The sequence below is a fragment of the Mobula hypostoma genome, chromosome 6, assembly GCF_963921235.1.
Source record: "Mobula hypostoma chromosome 6, sMobHyp1.1, whole genome shotgun sequence".
NCBI lineage: Eukaryota > Metazoa > Chordata > Chondrichthyes > Myliobatiformes > Myliobatidae > Mobula > Mobula hypostoma.
Window position 1 is genome coordinate 166,214,911 of NC_086102.1, and position 26,053 is coordinate 166,240,963.

Below are 26,053 nucleotides of genomic sequence, written 5' to 3' on the forward strand. Positions count from 1 at the left end.
GTTTAAGGAGGAGATTGAACTGTATCTAATTAGTCAGGGTATCAAGGGATATGGGGAAAAAGCCGGAAATTGAAACTAGATGGGTGAATAGTTTAGCTCATGGGGGAGCTGCGGAGCAGATTCGATGGGCTGAATAGCCTACTTCTGCTCCTTTGTCTTGTCTTGTGATACTTGGTAGTGTGGAGGAGCAGAGGGATCTGGGGGTACATGTCCACAGCTCCCTGAAAGTTGCCTCACAGGTAGATAGGGTAGTTAAGAAAGCTTATGGGGTGTTAGCTTTCATAAGTCGAGGAATAGAGTTTAAGAGTCGCGATGTAATGATGCAGCTCTGTAAAACTCTGGTTAGGCCACAATTGGAGTACTGTGTCCAGTTCTGGTCGCCTCACTATAGGAAGGATGTGGAAGCATTGGAAAGGGTACAGAGGAGATTTACCAGGATGCTGCCTGGTTTAGAGAGTATGCATTATGATCAGGGATTAAGGGAGCTAGGGCTTTACTCTTTGGAGAGAAGGAGGATGACAGGAGACATGATAGAGGTGTACAAGATAATAAGAGGAATAGATAGAGTGGATAGCCAGTGCCTCTTCCCTAGGGCACCACTGCTCAATACAAGAGGACATGGCTTTAAGGTAAGGGGTGGGAAGTTGAAAGGGGATATTAGAGGAAGGTTTTTTACTCAGAGAGTGGTTGGTGCGTGGAATGCACTGCCTGAGTCAGTGGTGGAGGCAGATACACTCGTGAAGTTTAAGAGACTACTAGACAGGTATATGGAGGAATTTAAGGTGGGGGGGTTATATGGGAGGCAGGGTTTAAGGGTTGGCACAACATTGTGAGCCGGAGGGCCTGTAATGTGCTGTACTATTCTATGTTCTATGTTCTATTAGTCCTATCCTTAATTAATTTTATTTACTGCATGGATACTCCATGTAGCATGTAGGAGCTATGTTTAGGCATCCGTTAGTCTTGTGAGACCATGGATCTGTACCATGGATTCATTTTCCAGGGCGCAGGCCTGGGCAAGGTTGTATGGAAGACTGGCAGTTGCCCATGCTGCAAGTCTCCCCTCTCCACGACACCAATGTTGTCCAAGAGAAGGGCAAGGGCCAATACAGCTTGGTACCAGTGTCGTTGCAGAGCACTGTGTGGTTAAGTGCCTTGCTCAAGGACACAACACGCTGTCTCAGCTGGGGCTTGAACTCACGACCTTCAAGTTGCTAGTCGAATGCCTTAACCACTTGGTCACGTGCCCACAGGAGCTATGTGAGGTGCCTATAAAACATATTCACCCCCCCCACCGTAAGTTTTCATCTTTTATTGTTTTACAACATTGAATCACAGTGAATTTAATTTGCTTTTTTTGGCACTGATCAACAGAAGACTTTCATATCAAAGTGAAAACCGATCTCAACAAGGGGATCTAAATTAATTGCAAGTAAGACACAAAATAATTGATTGCCCAAGTATTCACCCCCTTTAATATGACACACCAAATCATCACTGGTGCAGCCAGTTGGTTTGAGAAGTCACACAATTACTTAAATGGAGATCACCTGTATATGTTTCAACTGATAGTAAAAATACACATGTACTGCTGGTGAGTCAGAATCCTGGCAAAAAACTACACCATGAAGACAAAAGAACACTCCAAGCAACTCTAAGAAAAGGTTACTGAAAAGCGCAGGTCAAGAGATGGATGCAAGAAAATTTCCCGACTCTGCAAGAAGGGGACTAGTGAGGGAGGCCACCAAGAGACTTATGACAACTCTGGAGGAGTTACAAGCTTTAGTAGTTGAGATGAGAGAGACTGTGCATACAACAACTGTTGCCCAGGTGCTTCACCAGTTGTAGCTTTAAGGGAGAGTGGCAAAGAGAAAGCCATTGTTGAAAAAAACTCACATGAAATCTCAGCTGGAATTTGGCAGAAGGCATGTGGGAGACTCTGAAGCCAGCCGGAAGATGTTCTATGCTCTGATGAAACCAAAGCTGAGCTTTTTGGCCATCAGACTAAATGCTACGTTTGGCGTAAGCCAAACACCGCACATCATCAAAAGCACACCATCCCTACTGTGCAGCATGGTGGTGGCTGCAGGCTGCATCACTGCAACATGCCCTGGAAGGCTGTGGAGGTAGAGGGTAAAATCAATGCAGCAAAATGCAGGGAAATCCTGCAGGAAAACCTGATACAATCTGCAAGAGAACTGTGACTTGGGATAAGATTTGTTTCCAGTAAGACGATGACCCCAAGCATAAAGCCAAAACTATACAGGAATGGCTTAAAAACAACAAAGTTAATGTTCTGGGGTGGCCAAGTCAAAGTCTTGACCTCCGTCGAATTGAGAATTTGTGGCTGAACTTGAAAGGGGCTGTTTACTCATGATCCCCATACAATCTGACAGAGCTTGAACAGTTTTGTAAAGAAGAATGGGGAAAAATTGCAGTGTCCAGATGTGCAAAAACTGATAGAGACCTATCCACACAGACTCGAGGCTGTAATTGTTGCCAAAGGTACATTCACTAAATACTGACTTGAAGGGGGTGAATACTCAATCAATCATTTTGTGTTTTATATTTGTAAATAATTTAGATCACTTTGTAGAGATCTGTTTTCACTTTGACACAAGAGTCTTCTTCTGCTGATCAGTGTCAAAGGAAGCCAAATTAAATCCACTATGATTCAATTTTGTAAAACAATAAAACATGAAAACTTCCAAGGGGGTTGAGTATATTTTTACAGGCACTGTATCTTTTCTCTATTTGCTTTGTATTCTATGCTGTGTGTTTATTATGGAAACTAGTCACATTATTGGAGGCAGATCACAATAAAGCATTCAACCCTTTGAACAATAATTTCATTGGAGCTGCTGCAAGTGTAACAACCCTGTGGTGGTCCCAGGCTAGCAACATTTGTTTTGTTTTGATTTGGATTAGTTTTGCTGCGAAACAGCAAAAATACAAATAATAATATTGACTAATGTCACATAGAATAGGTTGGCATCAGCACCATCACCATTGGTACTATAATCTTACAGCTTTGAAAGTTTGTGGAATCACCAGTGCACCTGGTGATTGGAATGAAAACACTGGCATAGCTGCCCAGTGACAAAGATAAACGACACAGAATGGAAATTCAGTAGAATGCATGGCAAGTTTTCTGAACTGAAGTACAAAGACATGTTTACAAATTCAACAACACATAAATCTAAATGAATGGAATCTGTATTATTGCCGCATCTCATGCAAATATGGCATTTTTCTTACGTTCTTGTTTTGTGCTCTTTGACTTGAAATGAAATCCAAGATAATGTTTTAATCTATTTTAGGTCAGGTCTATGAACTGTACTGCAGAGGCAACAGCTACAATATTAAAGAGAGTGAAGCAGAGCTGCAGCCATGACATCAGTAGAACTATCCCAACGTGTTCAATTTGGTCTCCTTCCCCACCTCAATAGATGCTGTGTATCAGATGAGCTGCGGAGGGTGCATGCATAATGATGTAAATTCCTCGGATTAAATGGCCCAGATGATAGGGTTTTCTGTGCCCTTCATCAATCTTTTTGTTTAAAAAAAGGTGTCTGCTTTGTATCCCACAAAGAGGAAATGTCCTGTGAATTTCCTGTTCCTTGTGAAGCCATTTCCTCCCTGTCACCTCATCACATTGTAATTACAAAGCTGCTGCTAAACTGCCACCAAAACTGAGTAATTGAAATGTTTTAATACAACAAACCTCTACTTAATGCCACTATAATTTGTTTCCCGTATCCTTAACACTGTGCTTTCCATTATTATAACTGTTCATGCAAATCAGATGTTTTCAGTGTTTATCTGCTGTAGTTCTCTACATTTTACACTTTGTGAACTTGTCCACTGCTGCTGGGCTCTTGTCACTTTTCTCTTTCAAACAGTTAACCCACAACTTTTTTAAACCTCACCTCAAAACAATAGCAACTTTGAACATTTATTGCGTGTGCAACTCTATCCAGAATGGTTATACTAATTAAATGAAATCTTCAGTCTGTATTAATCAAAATACATTAGAGATGATTTTATCTGTTAATTTGGTGAAGTACTTACTTACTGCCCATTATGCTGCTGGCAGTTAGGGCAGCAATGAAGTTCTATCTCGTTCTGTCTTTAGCCATCTTTTGTGCCCCAGGTGTGGCTCGGGGTCCTCAGTCACACACAGATGTAGAAGGATTCTTCACTCTTGTTTCCGTAACAGATTTTTTTTGACCGTTCAAGGCTGAACCCCCAAACCTGGACGACTGTTGGACCACTTTTAGTCTGGCTTTTACCCTTTGACCTATTTGACATGGGTGACCCTACCAAGAGCGAAAGCATAAGGCACTGATTCCAGCTAGCATAGCTCTCCAGGTCATTAAGGTACACAAGCCTCCAAACCCTCCGCCAATATTGTGATCCTCTTGGAGGAACTTAGTAAAGTCGTGGCAATGCAATTTGCATCGGCAACTTGTTTCTAAAATCCCAGCACAAGCTGCCCCCTGCATTATTAAGTAAAAAGGGAGAGTCTTTGTATTCCTCAAAACCAGTACATACTGCAATTTTCCATAACACAAAGTTGTGTCATCTGCACACTTGTCAAGAAACGAGGATTGAAAAAGAAACTGTTTATTTATTTTACTCCATCCCTTCCCTCACCTCTAAGTCCCTGACTGAATTTTATTCCACATCTCGATTTTTTTGGTAAGTGCTCTACAAACACTTCCGGAGCCTTTTGCTACAGCGGTGCCCTGGTCCTAGTATGAGGTATGATGCGCGGTTTGGTCGATTGGAAAGACAGAGTGTCAGGATCGGAGGCGAGAGCTTATTTCGCTCGTCCTCTGGCCATGTTCACTCCTCTCTCAAGGGCGCTGAGTCTTTGAAGACTGCCTCGGCTGCTGTGCACCGTGCCCCAATATGATGGTGAACGCAGCAGGCCAGGCAGCATCTCTAGGAAGAGGTACAGTTGACGTTTCAGGCCGAGACCCTTCGTCAGGACTAACTGAAGGAAGAGTGAGTAAGGGATTTGAAAGTTGGAGGGGGAGGGGGAGATCCAAAATGATAGGAGAAGACAGGAGGGGGAGGGCTGGAGCGAAGAGCTGGACAGGTGATAGGCAAAAGGGATACGAGAGGATCATGGGACAGGAGGTCCGGGAAGAAAGAAAAGGGGGGGGACCCAGAGGATGGGCAAGGGGTATATTCAGAGGGACAGAGGGAGAAAAAGGAGAGTGAGAGAAAGAATGTGTGTATAAAAATAAGTAACAGATGGGGTACGAGGGAGAGGTGGGGCATTAGCGGAAGTTAGAGAAGTCGATGTTCATGCCATCAGGTTGGAGGCTACCCAATTCTTCCGCTAATGCCCCACCTCCCCCTCGTACCCCATCTGTTACTTATTTTTATACACACATTCTTTCTCTCACTCTCCTTTTTCTCCCTCTGTCCCTCTGAATATACCCCTTGCCCATCCTCTGGGTCCCCCCCCCCACTTGTCTTTCTTCCCGGACCTCCTGTCCCATGATCCTCTCATATCCCTTTTGCCTATCAACTGTCCAGCTCTTGGCTCCATCCCTCCCCCTCCTGTCTTCTCCTATCATTTTGGATCTCCCCCTCCAACTTTCAAATCCCTTACTCACTCTTCCTTCAGTTAGTCCTGACGAAGGGTCTCGGCCTGAAACGTCGACTGCACCTCTTCCTAGAGATGCTGCCTGGCCTGCTGCGTTCACCAGCAACTTTGATGTGTGTTGCTCGAATTTCCAGCATCTGCAGAATTCCTGTTGTTCCCAATATGATGGGCTCGGGCCTACTCCAGGCTGCTCCTGGGTTCGGATCTAATGGACTCATTTTGGTTCAGAATGTTGTTGTTCGCTTCTATTGTCCACATGATTTGTGTTTTTTTCCACCTTTCTCTGCGCATCGGGTGTTGGTCTTTATTTTTTTTCTAATTGAGTTCTTTTGGGTTCCTAAGCAAACAGATCTGAAGGCTGTATAATTTATACATTCTTTGATAATAAATGTACTTCGAAATCCTTAGAATTCTGTAAGGGCATATTTCTATTACTCAAACAGTTGTAATGCAGGAATCATCTGTACTATTATTGCTGCAATTCAGCTCTTGAAACTATTCTAGCAGCTATTGGTTGACACAATTCCATTCCAGAAACTCTCCCGCCCTAACTCCTGCAATGCCATCAAGTGGATGTGTCTGGGGAAATTCTGGATTGTGACGACTACAGAGAACGAAGATAACTAGATAATTGAAATTTAGTAATTCAAAATCTGTCACCATCTGGAAACCAACAACTTCCTCTCAGTCTAGTAGAGGACAGAAATACACTAGGGAGCTCCAAATTAAATATAGCAAAGACTGATTATCTTTCCAAGACACCGCATGCCTTTTATGCATTGTGAAAATTTAAAAAGGAGTTTCCTCTTTGAGAAATAAATATAGATTCGGTGGTTGGGGGTGGGGGGTTAGTTCTGGAGTACTGGAAGATTGCAAAAATGTTCCATTCTTGTACAGGCTTGTCAGTTTAACCGAGCTGAGGAATATTCTAGAAAGGGAAAAAGAGAATCAGGGATAGAATCAGCAGTTTCTTGGACAAGGATTAGAGAAAGCCTGCATGGATCTGCTGAAGGCAAGTCATGAAACAATCTTTTCAAGTAACAGAGAGGTCAATGAGAAAAAAATGAGTTTGATGTGAAACATATAGACTGCAAATAGCATTTGATAAAATGTAACGTTTCATATTGAACATTTTGGAGACAAGGGCTTCAGACACTATCTGTGGAAAACTGACCATGCCATAGAAAAGAGCAGCAAAAGTTGTTTTTTAGTCTGTAGGGAAGTGTATAGTGGAGTAGCCCAGGATCGGTTTTACAGCTACTGCTTTGCTTTAACATTAATAAGTGGCCTGTTTGAGGGCATACAATGCACAATTTCCAAATTTACAGATAGCACAAAACTTCGATCTGGAATGAATTGAACCGGAAGGAGGAGAGCAATAGATTTCAAGAAGAAACAGGCAGATTGGTAGATTGAATTCCATGCTGAAAAATGCAAATTGTTGTATTTGGTAGAAAAAAAGGAGAACAGGCAATATAAACAGGAGCAACACACACACAATCATTTGTATTTTCAGTATCTGCAGATTTTCTCGTGTTGGGACTATCAAGAGAACACCATCCTGGAGTTTCGGTGTATTGTGTCCCTTTCTGGGATCCACACTTCGGGGAAGGTATAAAAGATTCAGAGGGAGTTTGGGAGAAAGTTACCAAAGTTAATGCAGAGGTAAGGGACTTCAATTATGTAGATGGATTGAATAGAAACTGTGGACACTGAAGGAGTGGGGGAGTCTGCAGATGTTAGAATCCAGATCAACAAACACCGTTTGGAGGAACTCAGGAGGTCAGGCAGCATCTATGCAGGGAAACTGACAGTCTGAAAGATGGAGGGGAGAAAGTCAGTATAAAGAGGTCACTGTTGTGGACTGGGAATGTCTTATCTCGTTAAGCTTTTGGTCAATAATATTGACAGAGAGGCACTTGCTGAAGTTACCGAGTGGTGAAGTTCTCACGTGTTGAAGGACATGGTCTGGCATTTTTGTGGCATAACTATTCTTTGCCACTTACCTGATTATGTCAGCGGGTTGTCTGGGCATGGCCATCTGCAGGCATGGGACCAACTTGTGCAAGAAGCAGCAATCCAATCAATTTTCACTACTTTCATTGGAGAATGTACCACCCATGGGTTTACAAAGGAGGGAAGTTCAATTGAAATAGTTAAGGATGGCTGGGCCAAGGTTACATATGTGTAAAGCTTTGGCATTGATACCCCGTCGGAAGGGATTGGCTACTATCTTTTCTACCTGGTATACTCTCAGTGCTGCCAAGAGGACCACAACCTTGTCATTGGGTTTGGAAGCTTGTGTGCCTCAGTGACCTGGAGAGCTATGTTGGCTGGAGTCAGGGCTTTATGCTTTGGCTCTTGGTAGGGTCACCCACACCAAACAGACCAAGGATAGAGGCCAGACTAAGAGTGGTCCACCAATCCTCCAGGTTTGGGGGTTCAGCTCAGGACCAACAACCCTGACTGGTAAAACAAAATTGGTATGAAAACAGCAATGAAGAAACCTTCTACGTCTGACTGTGACAGTATTCCTGAGTCTCCACCCGGGACATGCATGACCAACATGAAAACCTTGAGAAGCTGGTGACATGATGAAGAAAGCCCTGAACACCACTGTGGTCCTCTTTGAAAACCATGAGGTATGATGATTCAGCAAGGTCAGTGTCAAAAGGAAGGAAAGACCAAAAGAGCACAAGATATAGGAACAGAATTAGGCAATTCCATTTTTTCTCTCAGCCCCAGTCTCCTGCCTTGTCTCTGTATCCCTTCATGCCCTGACCAATCAATAATCTATCAACTTCTGCCTTAAATATACATAAAACCTTGGCCTCCACAGTTGTCTGTTGCAAAGAATTCCACAGGTTCACCACTCACTAGCTAAAGAAATTCCTCCTCATCTCTGTTCCAAAAGGACACCCCTCTATTCTGAGCCCGTGTCCTGTGGTCCTAGACTCTCCCACCACAGGAAATATCCTCTCTACATTCACTTTGTCAAGGCCTTTCACCATTCTACGGGTTTCAGTTAATTCTAATGAATACAGGCCGAGAGCCATCAAGCACTCTTCGTTCAATCCTGGAGTTGTTTTTGTGAACTTCCTTTTAACCCGCTCCAGTTTCAGCACATCCTTTCTAAGATAAGGGGCCCAAAACTGTTCACAATCCTCCAAGTGAAGCCTCAGCACTTCTTTATAAAGTTTCAACATTAAATCCTTGCTTCTATATTCTAGTCCTCTTGAAATGAATGCTATCATCATAAAGTCATAATTAACGGTAATGTCTTGAAAGGTAGAATTTGAACATGGTGTTCTGGGAAAACTGAATGAAGATTTAGTTGGAGGTAGCACTTTCAAGATGAGAAGAAATACACAGCTGGTTATAACATGAAACACCTTGTAGCTTTATTTGTTTGCTTATGGTTATTAGAATTCAAAGCTAACATTTATTTTAAATGTTACCCATATAGTTTGGTCAAAGTTTTGATCTGCATTATTTTAATTCTGAAGTTTCAAAGCATTTTTGGAAGAAATGTAGAAATTGGATGCATTTTCCATTGAGCTTGGAGACTGGATAAAATATCCTTAACTAGAGTAGTCCGTTCAGGGGATTAACTGCTTAAAAGATAAAAATAGCTTGCTGTTTTCCTGTTTCAACTAATTGTTTTCTTTTAATAATTTTAAGCTGGAGAAGCTAGGGATATCCTTTCCAAGACATGTTACATTGCAAAAACGTTTTCTGATTGATGTGCATACCTCAAATTAATCAGTTTCTGCTAAAGCATAAAGCCAAATCCTTAGAGCATGCCACCATTTAGTCTTAAAATGAGGAAACTACCAAGGGCAAAATATTAGTTCTACACAATAATTAGCTCCTTGGAGTGAGACTTCTATTAGTACGGGGCAAATAAGAATGGTTTTAGCTACAATGGGGAACGTTGAAAGCAAAATATTAACTTGATGGCGAGGGTTCCAAACCTACAAGGTGGAAACGGTCAGGCCGGTCAACGGGGCCAATCCCCTGTACAGCATAAAAGCAAGAACCAACAGCTTCTTCCACCAGGCCATCAGACTGCTTAATTCACACTGACACAACTGTATTTCTATGTTATATGGACTGTCCTGTTGTACATACTATTTATTTACTATAAATTGCACATTGCACATTTAGATGGTGACATAACATAAAGATTTTTACTGCTCATGTATGTGAAGGATGTAAGAAATAAAGTCAATTCAATTCAATGGATTGCAGAAGTGTTGATGAACTCCAACCATGCTATCAACTGCACAGGACAATGGAGACGGGAGGTCATCGATGGTCCTCCTCTGGGAGCTGAGGACCAAGTAAGTACGAAGTAAGGAAAGGGTTACAAAAAAGCCTAGGATGTAGTTACGTCAGTGCTGCATTTAACATTAAAAAAACACAAAGATAGATATTTTCATATTGTTACATGCTAGCAGATACTTTAAATCTTGGACTAAAAATGTGTTTTCTTATGTGACCATGCACTTTTATTCCCCTTTCTCGTTATTTTGAATACGCAGGTATGTTCTTGCACCTTAGCCCCAGCGGATTTGATTTGCTATAATTGAAAATAACATGATAAAATATGAATATTAGTTGAGCATTGTGTTACTCATAGTAAGTATAAATTGCTGTGGTCTAGTTTCCCGTCCTTCCCACCTCTTTGCCCATTTTTTGGTTTTGAGTTTTCAGTCAAGCCTCTCATACTGTATCTGCATGTTAGACTTTCTTACTGACAAGGAGGGGAAGCTTCACTTATTTCCTTATATCCTCTTTATTTTAAAATAGTTTTGCTATCATCTCACCTTCCTGTGAAGTGGTAAAAAGAAACCAAAGGAAAGCGTGATATGGAGGACTGATGTAGGGCTGGAGAGAAACAAAATAAAAGTATTGTAGTCAGAAGCCATTGCAAGATGGATGGTGAGGGACAGAATAAAGCAATTAATCTCAAATTTATATAAACTGCATTCATATAGTGATAATACAACTTGTGTTCCCAAGTGATTAGAGCTTCAATTGATCGAGAAGGAAAATACACAACAATTTAGCAGAAGGATCCTGGAGTCCAATTGCACAGCTCCCTGAAAGTGCCGACACAGGTTGACAGGGCGGCTAAGAATGCATGTGGCATGTGGCACGCTTGCCTTTGTTAGTCGAGGCATTGAGTTCAAAAGGCAGGAAGCTATGTTGCAGCTTTAGAAAACTCTAGTTTGGCCACATCTGGAGAATGGCGCACAGTTCTGGTCACCCCATTATAGGAAGGATGTTGAGGCTATGGATAGGGTGCAGAAGAGTTTTACCAGGATGCTGCCTGAATTAGAGGCTGGACAAACTTGTGTTGTTTTCTCTGGAGTGGAGGAGGCTGAGGGGAGATCTGATTGAGATTTATAAGATTATGAGAGGGACAGATAGAACAGCATCTTTTTCCCAGGTTTGAAATGTCTAATGCCATAGGGCACATATTTAAGGTGAGAAAGGGCAATTTCAAAGGAGTTGTGAGGTGCAAGTCTTTTTTTAAAAAACACGAAGTGTTGGGTGCCTGGAATGTGCTGCCTCGGGTGGTATTAGAAGCACATAGATTAGGGACTTTAAAGAATCATTTATATAGGCGCAAGGATTTGAGAAAAAAAAGGAAGGATATGGACATTGTGTTGTAGAAGGGATTAGTTTAGCTAGCCATTCAATGACCAATTTATTTGGTTCAGCACAACACTGGGCCAAAGGACTTGTTCCTGACCTATACTGCTCTGTACTCAATGTTCTCATAAAAATGACCTGAAAATAAGAGGCAGAGGGAGGATGGCTAACACATTACGGGGGCCCATCTTAAAAAAAACACAGGAAGGTGGATTTTAAGCAGTCTAGAGAAGGGAATTCTGATGCTTAATGTTCACAAATGAAAACACAACTATCACCAGCTGGCAAAGTGAGTCAAATCACACACAGCTGCCATGAATCGAGAAACAAAATGCAGTTGAGTACATTGCAAAAATAAAGAATGATACAGCACTAAGACAATACTAAAATGATCCACAAATATGGAAATTTTACCAGAAATAAGCTTTTCTATATTTTGTATTTGAATTCAAGTACGCAGCAAACTGAAAAAATACAAACTCATTTGGATTTTCACTGTGACAAATTTTCATCACTGCAGATCAAAAGAAAGGTAGAATTTGGAAAGTCATAAAGTCGTAATAAAACTAATGATCCGTTTTGATGTTTACAACAAAATCAATAAAATCTATTTATATTTTTACCTACATAAAATCAAAATGTGTTGAGACACAAATATAGGCATGTTATTATCAGATTAGATTGCAATCGTGTTCTTGTCAGTTATCTTGCTTAGATTGTGATTAAATATACAAACAAGCAGGCAATGCAGATCGTCTGATTGATCTATGATACAATTGCCCATTTTAAGTCACCATAAGTAACATTTTGGCAAGAAATTCCGGCGACAATATCAGCCAGTTTCAGATACAATACTTTAGATGGAAAGCAAAGTTCTCTTTGACAACTTTGTACAACAAAATATTACACCTGTAGTTTGTAATCAGTAGAATTAAGAACTGCAATTTTAACCTAATGTAGTTTCAAGTACTTAACGAGTAACTGCAATTACAAAGTATCCAAAGTGATCATATCAATTACCACAGTGCAAGAAAAGTTTCAATGTTACAATACCAACTCAGTAATGAAAACCTTCACACTAACCAGAGAAATACAGTTGTCGAATGCATCAGGATCTTGACTTCATTATAGCAGCAAACATCAGATTTGTCCCTTCGCTTGCTCCAACTACTCTGTACGAATTCATTTACTTTAAAAAAAGTCTACATAAAAGGAAGTTTATTTTGGCTGTTATTTCAGGAAATCTGAGTAGCTTTTTGTAGAATGAGGAATGCTGCCATAGTGCAACCTCCCAGCATTTTCCCCTCCCTTCCTGCCTGCTTTTACAATAGATTGCAAATCTTTAGCAGCACTGTCTACATTTTTATTCGCAGTGACCTTTGTTGGCCCAAGCCATCACAGAGGTTCTATACCATTCATCCGGTGATGTTAAACTATATTTAATATAGTAGTATACTTTAAAATTTGACTTTATAATTCATAGTAATTAGATTATATTCTGTCACAGTGGACCGGACTTTCTTCACTGGCTTCCTTGCTAACCTCCCATCCTTGGCTTACCAGAACTCACTACAAGCTCTGTTGTTCATATCCTGTTCATTCTCCTAGCTTCACTTAGTAACATCCTCACCCTTGGACGAGTCTCTATATTGCCTCACAACACTCTGTCCGTAGCCACTCCCATGCCCTCTACTCGACATGGAATTTAGATGGTAAGACAAAGGCCATTTGGCCCATCGGCTCTGCTCCACCATTCGATCATGGGGTTGGTTTATTTTCCCTCTCAATCTCATTCTTCTGCCTTCTCCCCATACGCTTTGACACCCTTACTACTCAAGAACTTATCAGCCGCCACTTTAGATATACCCAATGACTTGGCCTCCACAGCTATCGGTGATAATGAATGCCACAGATTCATCACCCTCTGCCTGAAGAATATAGAAATCTACAGTACACTACAGGCCCTTCAGCCCACAATGTTGTGCCGACCACGTAACCTACAAATGCGTCCTTAACTCTATTCTATAGCTACCTCCTTCTATTCTGAGGCTGCGGCTTCAGGTCCTAGACTTTCCCACTATTGGAAATATCCTCCCAACATCCACTCTAGGCCTTTCAAAATTTGGTAAGCTTCAATGAGATTCCACCGCCTCCCCCCCCCACACCCAAACTCCAGCAAGCACGGTTCAAACCCAGAGCCATCAAACAGTCACGATGAGTTAAATCTTTCATTCACAGGATCATTCTTTGGTCCGTTTCCAATACCAGCAGATCCTTTCTTAGATATGGGGCCCCAAAGCTGCTCACAATACTGCAAATTTGGTCTCACCAAATACCTTATAAAACCTCAGCATTAGATCCTTACTTTTAGAGTCATAGAACATTGTAGCGCAGAAACAGGCCCTTCGATGCCAACCTGTTATTCTGCTTAGTCCCGTTACCTGCAGCTGGACCATAAATATCCATGCCCCTCCCTTCCACGTACTTCTGTTAAATGTTGCAATTGGCACAAAACCATCAAATCATTGACATATAATGTGAAAAGAAGCTGTCCCCATACTGACCACTACAGAACACCACTAATCACCGGCAGCCAACCAGAAAAAGCCTCCTTTATTCCCACTCACTGCCTCCTGCCAAGCAGCCAATCGTCTATTCATTCTAGTATTTTTCCTGTAATACCATGGACTCTTATTTTGTTTAGCAGCCTCACGTGTGGCATCATGTCAAAGGTGTTCTGTATATCCAAGCAACCAACATCCACAGACTCTCCTTTGTCTATCCTGCCTGTTATTTCCTCAAAGAATTCCAACAGATTTGTCAGGCAAGATTTCCTTTCATAGAAACCTTCAGCATATTTTATTGTGTGCCTTTAAGTACCCCGAAACCTCCTCATTAATAATGGACTCCAACATCTTACCGACCACTGAAGTCAGGCTAACTGGCCTACAATTTGCTGTCATGTCTTGCGGAATGACATTTGCAACTTTCCAGTCCTCCAGAAAATGCCAGAATCTAAAATCACTACTAATGGCTTCACAGTCTCTTCGGCTATCACTTTCAGAACCCCGGGGCATAGTTCATCTGCTCCAGATGATTTATCCAATTTCGGACCTTTCAGCTTCCGAAGCACCTTCTCCTTTGCAACACACACAAAATGCTAGAGGAACTCAGCAGGTCAGGCAGCGTCTATGGAAAAGAGTAAACAGTTCTTCTTAGTAATAGTGACTACACTCAATTTTGCTCCCCAAGACTGTTGAGTTTGAGGCATGCTGCTGATATCTTCCAGTGATGACCAATGCAAAATACTCCCATTTCTTTGTCTACACTACTGCATCTCCAGCAACATATTCCAATGTCCACTCTTCCCTCTCTTTTACCTTTCATATATCTGAAAACTTCTGGTATCCTCTTTTATATTATTGGCTAGCTTACCTTCATATTTCATCTTTTCTCTCTTTATGGGTTTTTAGCTGCCACCTGTTTTTAAAAGCTTCACAATCCTCAAGCTTCTGTTTAGGGTCTGCTCTTTTTTTTTGCACTCATGCCCTTTTTCAGCCACGGTTGCCTCATCCTCCCTTTGGAATACTGCACCTTCTTTGGGATGAATCAATCCTGCTCCTTCTGAATTACTCCCAGAAACTTCAGCCCTTGCTACTCAACTATCATCCCTACTCGTGCCACCTTCCAATCAACTTCGATCAGCTTCTCTCTTATGCCTTTGTAGTTCCCTTCACTCCACTGTGATAATGATACATTCGATTTTACCCTCTCCATCTCAGAATTCAGTCATATTATCATCATTGCCTGCTAAGAGTTAAGCCTGATTTATACTTCTACGTCAACTCAACACCGTAAGTACTGCGTCGCCGCAAACCCTACGCAGAGCCGATGTGGATCCCTATGCCAGAGCCTGACGCGCACTTCTCCCAAAATATAACTGCATGTCGCAGCAACACAGATCACAACAACTGTGATCGGTCCGCTTGGTAGCATCGCATTTCCACCTACGCTGCAATAGCTTCCCATTGGCCGACTGAAGGGCAGGGAAGGAATTCTGGCTGCAACGGTTTCCATAAAGCAGTACAGACCTCCGAAATTATGGAGGACACATTTCGCTTTTACGAAAAAAGACGCTCACTTTAAACTTGTTTACCCCGAGAAAGACTACCATGACCTTGAAGCCTTGCGCGGGCAGGTGTGTGCGCATGTGCGACGTGCCCGAATTGCAGAGTGACGCAGACACACCAACGCACAAGTATAAATGCTCACAACGCACGTCGGTCACTTACGTAGGTTACGGCGTCCAGTTGATGCAGAAGTATAAATCAGGCTTTAAGCTTAAGACACTCATTTCAAATCAACTGGTCAAACTGCTTCCCTGAATACAAGGAAAGCAAAACAGGGCCTTTAGAACAGCATCACCACTTGACAACTAACAAAACTTTCCTCTTATCTAAAAATAAACTGAACTGTAACCTCCAATTGCTCTTTCGCATAAAAAACAAGGCTGGCGTTTTGAGTAAGAAATTTTCATTTAAATTTACTGCCTGAACTTTTTGTGGCCGAACACAATGCAAGGATTGGACCAGAGTGTTTAAGATTTTTTAGATTACCAGAAAATGAAAAAATTGTATTCATAAAGTAAAGAGATAATGAGAGAAAACAAATTTTTCCAAACAGTAGCTGGCTACAAACATTACAATTTGCAATTCAGATCTTTCTGTAGGGAAACTATTGCACCCAGAATTTGCCATGTAATGTATGTGGCTCAGAAATCAGATTGAAGAATTCTCATATCAACAAATGAAGTATTTGTTTGAACAGTAATTATACTTATAGTGTGCTGTTAAGAACTTAATTACACCTCTTTCAACGAGGTGAACTTTGCCCATCAACTCCACCGCAAAAGGTTTTCAGATTAAAAACTTTAAAAAAGTTGAAGTTCACATCAGATCACAGATCCTGTATGGTTTGTACCCGGTCTCGTTTAATGAAATGGAACAGATCAGATTCAAAAGGGCAGACTTACTTTTGAAAGGGTTGAGTTACTTTCTTAAAACACAAAAGGGGCATTTAAAAATATCAGAGGAATGCGATCAATTGCATGTTCAAAAAGAAACTAAAGGTCCAATTAGGCAAAGAGAATTGAGAAAATAAACCCAGAAGCTCCAGGGTAGGCAAAGACTATTGAGAAAATCAAAGAAAACCAGAGATTCTCACTTTTGCTACAATGCAATGTTACTTGTCTCGTGAGCAAGATGTTATTTTCTTGTGAGCATTATGTCATTATCTTGTGATGGGCATGATGTAATCGTCTCATGATAGCGGGGTGATGTGATGTCACATGATGGCAGGTTCCATCTGGTATAAAAGGGAAATGGCAGTTTGTTGCGTAGGTGCTTTTGTTGGGAATCACAGTCGGTGGTTACAAAATCGGAGAAGGAGAGAGAGAGAGAGAGCAAGAGTGAAGATTTTCCAGCTTTTGGACGAACCGAAAGAGTTGGGTAGAAATCAACGGCGTTCTGTGACTGACATTTGGTACAGCCCATATGGGTACAGGTTTCCCCCGCCATCCAACGGTAGAGCGTTCCTATGAAACGGTTCATAAGCCAGAATGTCGTAAAGCGAAGAAGCAATTACCATTTATTTATATGGGAAAATTTTGTGAGCGTTCGCAGACCCAAAAATAACCTACCAAATCATGCCAAATACCACATAAAACCTAAAATAACAGTAACATATAGTAAAAGCAGGAATGATATAATAAATACACAACTTATATAAAGTAGAAATACTTTTCCACAATCATTACCTGAACTGCTCTCCGTAGCGAAAATCTCAGGCAAGCGCCGTTGGCAAAAACATGACGCAAGTGCTCTCGGCAGAAAATCTCACGCAAGCGCTTTTGGCAAAAACACTCTCTCCAGTAACCTTTAAGCTATAAAGCTGTCAAATCATACCAAATAACACGTAAAAATACACAGCCGATATAAAGTAGAAATAATGTATGTACAGTGCAGTATCACTTACCGGAATTGGGAAGACAGCGTCGAGCACACTGATGATGGTGTGTTAGGCTGAGTCACAGGTTGGGGTGGTGCAGTGGCCCCCTCCCTCCAGGCCGCCGAGCGATACATTGCCACGAAGGCTGCAGGGGTCCAGCGGTAGCCGGGAGGCACACAGCACATCTTTAAGAAAAAAGCCGAAATAGACATGCTAATTAATTAGGTGCCGCCCAGCACGTAATTGTCGGCCCAGATCAGAGCCGATTGTATCGCCTCTGATTTGGGCCAACAATTACATGTCGGACGGCACCTAATTAATTAACATGTTTATTTCAGCTTTTTTCTTAAAGATGTGCTGTGTGTCTCCCGGCTACTGCTGCATTGTCCACGAATTGGTATCTGTCCATGACCTGGGTGTTGGGGTGGTAGGACACTAGGGTGTCATCTCGTCGTCTGTTTCCATTAGGGCAGGCAGCTCATCTTCTCCTATCACTGTCCGCCTCGACGTCAAAGGTCGAGGTTCGTCGTCTGCTGTGGCTGTGGAAGGCTTGCTTCACTGCTGAGCCTCGTGCATTTTTCTATCATACAGTTCTTTGTAAGCACTCAAACCATCCTGCAAATATCCCCTAAACCGACGTACCCTTTCAAAATTAAAGTCGTACTTTATCATTACTCATTCGGTTTCGATTGTTATCCTTTCCTCTTCCAATTGCATCAGCTCTTCATCTATCAGTTCTTGGTCATGGGATGCCAAAACCTCTTCAACATCATCTTCGTCAGCTTCCACAAGCCAAACACACTTAGTCCTTACTTCGTTCACCATGATCAAAACATTTAATTATGTCTAGTTTTATGTTAAGTGTAACACCCTTACGAGCTCTTTCAGGCTTTTCCAATACCATAAAACTCATCTTGCAAACGGCTGCTCACAGGCACGTGTTTAAGCAATGCCGGCTAGAATGCAGTTCCGAATCCGGGGGAGAGTGGCTGTTCGGCGTGCGTGCTGCTTTTTATCGCGCGCTGATTTCTTTTGCGCACTGCTTTTTTCGTAACAGTGAAAACACCTTCTGTTAGTGAAAACAGGGTACTAATGTAGGTCTTTCGTAACAGTGAGGTTTCGTAAAGCGAACGTTCGAAAAGCGGGGGACACTTGTATTGTTGTTAACCCCTGCACGGTCTCGGGTGTTGTGTGATGACCACCTTCGGAGAAAAGTCAGTTACTTTGAGAAAACTCATTCTTTGTAGTATCTTCGGAAAAAGGTATTTCTCGGCTGGAATCTGCATCCGCAGTTTCATCTATGCTTCAGGAATCGCTCGCTGGGTTGGGAAGTCTCTCCTCTCACTTACTTTATGAATCATATGGACTTATTAAACTACCACCTTAAGACTGTACATAAGTAAGATCTGTTAAGAATTGTTTTTAAGTTTGACTGAGAACTATAGATGCATAACACTGTTAACTTCCGTTAAAGTTAGTCGTTTGTTTACTTTTCGATGTTTTTGAGTAGAGGTTAATAAATTTCGTTGATAATTTATAAAAATCTGACTCAATTTCATATCTATTGCTGCTGGTGTGAAACAGCAAATAAAGTTCTGTTATATTGAAGTACTGAGAGAACAATTGTAACGCAAACCTCAATGGATCATTAAACTGATAGTTGTTCCAGCAATTTGTTACAGTACACCATTGCTACAGGGTTATCCAGATGACTCATTTGATAATGGAAAGTCAAATTTTTTTGTTTGAAAGACTATGCTTTGTCTGCAGAGTTAGAAAAATCCTTTGGTTAGTTGTGCAACTAAAAGGAATTGTGCAAATGTTATTCTGTAACTGGTCCAGAAAGTGGGAATACATGAATCCAAGGCAAGATGGCAAACTGGATTAAAACTGGATAGGTTGTAGGAGGAGAGAGTGGTAGTGCAGGACTGCTTTTCAGATTTAAGTCCTGTAACCAGTGGCGTGCTGTGTTATTTATTGTCCATCGTATACAAAAATGATTGGAAGAAAATGTAGGTGCATTGGCATGTTTGCAAATGACACCAAAACTAGTGGGATCTAGATCAACAGAGTGCGTTGACAAGGGATTGGCAGATACTCAGACAAGTACAAAGTGACGCATTTTGGGGAAATTAAGCCAGACTGGAACATAGGCAGTGAATGGCAGGGCCCTGGGGAGTATTATTCTCTTATCTTATTGGTCTATAGGCACATATAAACCGATAAAATGCATCACTAGCCTGTCCCCACAGTGGCCTGGATTTTTACCTTTTCAACCTTTTGTTGGAGCCATCTACGGCCTTCAAACAATTACGTCTTCCCTTTATTCCACAACTCTAATACAAATTCTCAGTTATCTCTAGGTGACAAATGTGCAGTCTAGATCTATCTGAGTAATCCGCTCTTTACATCTGCCTTTAAGGCCATCATTCAAGCACCAAATCTTTGATGAAACTTGTGGTAATCAATCAATCTTTTATCATGCTTCTATGAAGTGTCTGGGGGCAGTTTCCCTGTTAAAACGAGGTACTGAAAGTGCCAGTCACTGAACAGGACAAAAATCCCATACAGAAGCAATATCACTTCATCCTATTAAAGTATCTGATATGCAAATTGAGATTTGGCTTGATCCATTCTGAATTTAATCGTAGTGTTAAAAGGATTTCAAGTTATCAATAATCCTTTAATCATAATTGCATAGTTTGAAACATTCATTTCTAGACATTCTACAATATTTCCCTGCTTTTCAATCCTAGTTGAATATAGAAAATTGCCCAATGAGAATTTGCCTAAGAATTGCTTATACAGGCCCATTAAAAATGAAATATTTTTGCAACAAGATGGTAATCAACATGATGCAAAGAAAATTCAATTAGTTACCCTTAAATCCGCAAACAAGTGTTTGTGCTCATTCACTTTAAAGATAAACAGAAAATAGGCTGCAACAGAGAGCAATCTATAAAAACTAAGTAAAATTTCCAAAAGCTTTGTTCCAATTATCACAACTTCCACTGATTAATTTAGAAACACAAATGAATTACAGTTCTAAACTGCTTGCTTGCTTCAGCTTAATAATAGCCATTGGGGACATTCAATAATCGTACCATTGCAAGTTGTTCATGTTCCAATCAAACTTGCTCTTTTTCCAGCCTACACCTCTAACTCCTGTAATGCTTCCTCTCTGATCTTAATGGTCATGTTCACAGCATGGACATGCAGACCCCTCTGTACTCCAGCCAGGATGATCCAGAGTCAGCAAACCCCGGTAACCACTAGGGGTCAGTATTGCTATAGATTACAGGCTCTCAAGCGCATTCAAACTAGAACACAAACATCCAACTGGGGAAAGAATCAGTAATGAGGTTATAATCAATGCCTCATTTGAAAGAAACTGCATTTGTCAAGTGTCTGTTCAACCGTGAAAGTGGAATGCATTTCTTGTAGTCGATGATTCTCCTGAGAGACAATGGACAAGTAGATGGATTTGTTTGAGGCATTTTAAAATATTGTAATGCGAACTGAATTTACTGAGTTGAGATTTTACAACTTTATCCAGAAAATAGCAAATCACTGGAATTCTCTACCTAAGAGAACCGTGGACTACAATTTGCTGAAAATATTGAAAATGTTGTTTTAATATTAAAGGAATCAAGGGATGTGTTGGAATTGCAATGAAGAGGTACTGAGGTAAAAGGTCAGACAAGATCCCATCAAATAGCAGAGCAGGCACAAGGGAAAAAATAGCCTATTTCTACGTCCATGTTAACAGTAACTGTAATGAAAACTCAGATAACGGGTGCAAATTCTCTCCTTGAGTGGATACTAAAGCAGTTCCTTCTTACATGTTTCTTTCTTTCCAGCATTCAGAGTGAGGTAGTAAAATGGATTAGACATTGACTTTGTGGGAGAAGCCAGAGAGTGGTAGTGGAGGGCTGGAGACCTGTAGCTTGTGGTGTGCTGCAGACATCGGTGCTGGGTCCATTGTTATTTGTCATCTTGAGCAATAATCATTGATAGAGATAGCAAACAAAAAAGGATCAGCAAATTTGCAGAAAACACTACGGTGCATCACAACCTGGTATGGAAGTTGTCCTGTCCAAGACCGGAAGAAGCTGCAGAAGATCGTGAACACAGCCCAGCACATCACACAAACCAATCTTCCGTCCTTGGACTTACTTTACACCGCACGCTGTCGGAGCAGTGCTGCTAGGATAATCAAGGACACGACCCACACAGCCAACACACTTTTCGTCCCTCTTCCCTCCAGGAGAAGGAGTTTGAAGACTCGTACAGCCAGATTTGGGAACAGCTTCTTTCCAACTGTGATAAGACTGCTGAACGGATGCTGACCCGGATCTGGGCCATACCTTCCAAATATCTGGACCTGCCTCTCGGTTTTTTTGCACTACCTTACTTTCCCTTTTCTATTTTCTATTTATGATTTATAATTTAAATTTTTAATATTTACTACTGATTTGTACTCCAGGGAGCGTGAAGCGCAGAATCAAATATCGCTGTGATGATTGTACATTCGTATCAATTGCTTGGTGACAATAAAGTATAAAGTATAGTGAATGGTGAGGAAGGCTATCATGACTCGCAGAGGGTACTGCATCAGCTGGAAAAATAAGCTGAAAAATGGCAGATGGAATTTAATGCAGACAAGTGCAAGGTTTTGCACTTTGGTAGGACCAACTAGCGTAGCTCTTACACAGTGAATGATAGGGCACTGAGGAGTGCTGTAGAACAAAAGGATCTGGGAATGCAGGTACTTAATTCATTGAAAGTGGTGTCGCAGGCAGAGAGAGTCATAGAGAAAGCTTCTGGCACATTGGCTTTCATAAATCAATGTATTGAGTACAGGAAATGGGATATTATGTTGAAGTGCAAGACATTGGCCAGCCCCAATTTGGAGTATTGTATGAAGTTTTGGTCACCGATCTACAGAAAAAATGTGAACAAGACCATAAGGCCATAGACATAGGAGCAGAATTAGGCCATTCAGCCCATCGAGTCTGCTCCACCATTCCATCATGGCTGATCTCGGATCACACTCAACCCCATACACCTGCCTTCTCACCATATCCTTTGATGCCCTGACCGATTAGGAAATGATCCACTTCCGTCTTAAATATACCCATGGACTTGGCCTCCACTGCAGTCTGTGGCAAAACATTCCACAGGTTCACTACTTTCTGGCTAAAGAAATCCTCCTTACCCCTGTTCTAAAAGGACACCCATCAATTTTGAATTTTGTACCCTCTAGTTCTGGATAACCTCAACCATAAGAAACATCCTCTCCACATCCACCCTATCTAGTCCTTTCAACATTCAGTAAGTTTCAATGAGATTCCCCCTATTCTTCTAAATTCCAGTGAGTACAGGTCCAAAGCTGCCAAACATGCTTCACATGTTAACCCCTTCATTCCTGGAATCATCCTTGTCAACCACCTCTGGACTCTCTCCAATGACAACAGATCCCTTCTGAGATACGGGGCCCAAAACTGTTGACAATTCTCCAAGTGCGGCCTGACTAGTGTCTTATAAAGACTCAGCATTATCTCCTTGCTTTTATATTCTATTCTCCTTGAAATAAATGTCAACATTGCATTTGCCTTCTTTACTACAGACTCAACCTGTAAATGAACCTTCTGGGAGTCTTCCATGAGGACTCCCAAGTCCCTCTGCACCTTCTCCCCATTTAGATAATAGTCTGCACTATTGTTCCTTTTACCAAAATGCATTAACATAACAAGGTTGAAAGAGTGCAGAGAAAACCTACAAGGATGTTGCCAGGTCTGGAGGATTTGAATTATGAGAAAGATTGAATAGGTTAGGACTGCATTCTTTAGAACGTAGAAAATTGAGAGGAGATTTGATAGCGGTATACAAAATTTTGAGGGGTATAGATAGGGTCGATGCAAGCAGGTGTTTTCCACTGAGGTTGGGGGGGGGTGGGGGAGACTACAACTAGTGGTCATGGGTTAAGGGTGAAAGGTGAGAAGTTTCAGGGAAACTTCTTCATTCAGAGGGGTTTGAGAGTGTGGATTGGCCTGCCAGCATAAGTGGTGCATGCAAGTTCAATTTCAGCACTTAAGTGAAATTTATAGTAGTGCATGCGAACTCGATTTCAATGTTTAAGTGAAATGGATAGTAGAGAAATGGAGGGCTGTGGTCCTGGTACAGGTCGATGGGAGGAGGCAGTTCAATTGGTTTCAGTTTGCGCGAGATTGGATGAAGAGCCTGTTTCTGTGCTGTACTTCCCTATGACTATTAAATATTTTCATTCCTCTTCTTATCAGTGAACATTACAGTTATTGCACAGCAATTACAAACACATCCAGACTGGCGTAGTGAAATTTTATCTGTAAAGACATTTTGCTTCAGTGGGGCAGCACGGTCTGATTGCCAATCACTTATCAAGTGACAAAGACAACATGCCTAGCCAGAAAAATAGTACTCACAATAGAAAATACCTCACTTTCTCCAGAGTTCTCACAACACCATTTTCTGCACTAGTTTTCCAATGTGTCCTGGCAGTTGCCAGTTGTAAATGTGAATCAGGTACAGCAAGGCAAGGTCATAAACTGGATGTCATAATCATACAGTTGACCTGGTTTTCACAATCCAATGCTTTGCAACCAAAAAAGATCCAAAAAGCAGGTAAAGTTTTTTTTGTATGGGTCTTCACCACATTTTGAAAATGACATGAGAGAGGAGGGTGTTCCTTGTTTCAGTGCATGGCCCTGATTTCCTGGTTGTATATTACAAGACCATGTAATATTGCATGTATATTGCATGGCCAAGTGGTTAGGGCGTTGGACTAGCGATCTGAAGGTCATGGGTTCGAGCCTTGGTCGAGGCAGCGTGTGTGTCCTTGAGCAAGGCACCTGACCACACAATGCTCCAGTCTATCCAGCTGAGAATGGGTGCCGGCAAAAATGCTGGGGGTTAACCTCACGATAGACTGGTGTCCTATTCGGGGTGGGGGGGGGCGGAGGGAAGTCTCATACTCTTAGTCGCTTCACGCCATGGAAACTGGCACAAGCACTGGCCTGATGGGCCACAAGGCTCGTGACAGACTTTAAAATTATAAGACCATAGGACCAGAATTAGGTAATTCAGCCCATCGAGTCCGCTCCATCATCCCAGCATGGCTGATTTGTTATCGCTCTCTATCCCATTCGCCAGTCTTCTCCCTCTGATCTTTGACACCCTGACTAATCAAGAATCTATCAGCCTCCTATCAATTCCAATCACAAACAAGAGAAAACAACACACACAAAATGCTGGAGGAACTCAGCAGGCCAGGCAGTATCTACGGAAAAGAGCATAGTCGATGTTTTGGGCCGAGATCCTCCATCAGGACTGGAGAAAAAAAAGATGAGAAGTCAGACTCAGAAGGTGGGGGAAGCAGTGGAAGAAACACAAGGTGATCGGTGAAGGCGGGGGTGGGGGTGAAGAAAGGAGCTGGAAAGTTGATTGGTGAAAGAGATACAGGACTGGAGGAGGGGAAATCTGATAGGAGGGGACAGAAGGTCATGGAAAAAAGAAAAGGGGAGGAGCACAAGAGGGAGGTGATAGGCAGGCAAGGAGATAAGTGATAGAGGGGGGAAAGGGAGTAGGGAATGGTGAATGGTGAAGGGGGGGCATCCTATTCTCTCTATTCCTCCATCTCTGCTGCATTTGGCTCTGACCTCCTCCTACACCTCCTCCCTCACTACCATTCAGGGTCCCAAGCAGTCCTTGCAGGTGAGGAGACAGGTTACCTGTATGTCTGTTGGGGTCATCTACTGTACATGATGCTCCAGGTGTGGCCTCCTGTATAATCGGTGAGACCTGACGTAGATTGGGAGACTGTTTTTCCAAGCGCCCACGCTCTGTCCGCCAGAGGAAGTGGGATCTCCCAGTGGCCAGCCATTTTAATTCCACTTCCCCTTCCCATTCTAACATGTCGGTCCATGGCCTCCTCTACAGTCGTGATGAGGCAACAAGTCAGGTTGGAGGAGAAACACCTTATATTCCATCTAGGTAGCCTCCAACCTGATGGCATGAACATCGATTTCTCAAACTTCCGGTAATGCCACCCTCCCCACCACCTACGCCCGCCAACTTCACCATTCCCCTATTCCCATTTCCTTCTCTCATCTTATTTGATTACCTGCCCATCACCTCTCTCTGGTGTTCCCTCCCCTTTTCTTCCTTCCATGACCTTCTGTCCTCTCCCACCAGATTCCCCCTTCTCCAGCCCTGTATCTCTTTCACCAATCAACTTCCCAGCTCTTTACTTCACCCCTTCACCCCGGTTTCTGCTCTCACCCTGTGTTTCTTACTCTGACTCCTTATCTTTTTTTTCTCCAGTCCTGACGCAGGGTCTCAGCCAGAAATGTCAACTGTACTTTTTCCCCATAAGCACTGCCTGGCCTGCTGAGCTCCTCCAGCATTTTGTGTGTGTTGCTTGGATTTCCAGCATCTGCAGGTTTTCTCTTGTTTTTGACTAAATTATAACTGTTGTTTAGAAATCTCTGCAGGCTTTAGATTGTAAATGCAGTACATATTGCTGTAATTCCCTTAAGTAGGAGGAGAAGATAGCGGCGCGACGCAGATTGCGAGGCCACTCCGGTGAATGATATCTGTAATCTGTCAAGTAGGGTGCCGTGCACAGTCCTGATTTGATGGAGACATCTGGAGAAACTTCTGAAATGCCTTTTTCGCTGCCACTGCTACTGTGTGATCCAGAATCTCTGGAGGGGAAGGCCCCGAATC

General features: G+C 42.1%; 1 protein-coding gene across 6 annotated transcripts in view; it reads right to left on the minus strand.

Moving 5' to 3' along the window:
- Nucleotides 1-26,053, minus strand: part of rapgef4a (Rap guanine nucleotide exchange factor 4a) — a 293,410-nt gene that overhangs the window by 203,508 nt on the left and 63,849 nt on the right. The window contains exon 1 of one of the 6 annotated variants that reach the window (XM_063052166.1): nucleotides 15,574-15,811. The exons of 4 other annotated variants lie outside the window; for them this stretch is intronic. The gene's annotated coding sequence lies outside the window, so the exon portion shown is untranslated. Of the gene's footprint in view, nucleotides 1-12,364; nucleotides 12,449-15,573; nucleotides 15,812-26,053 lie in introns of those variants that run through there. One more of the 6 variants, XM_063052163.1, reaches the window with a different exon arrangement.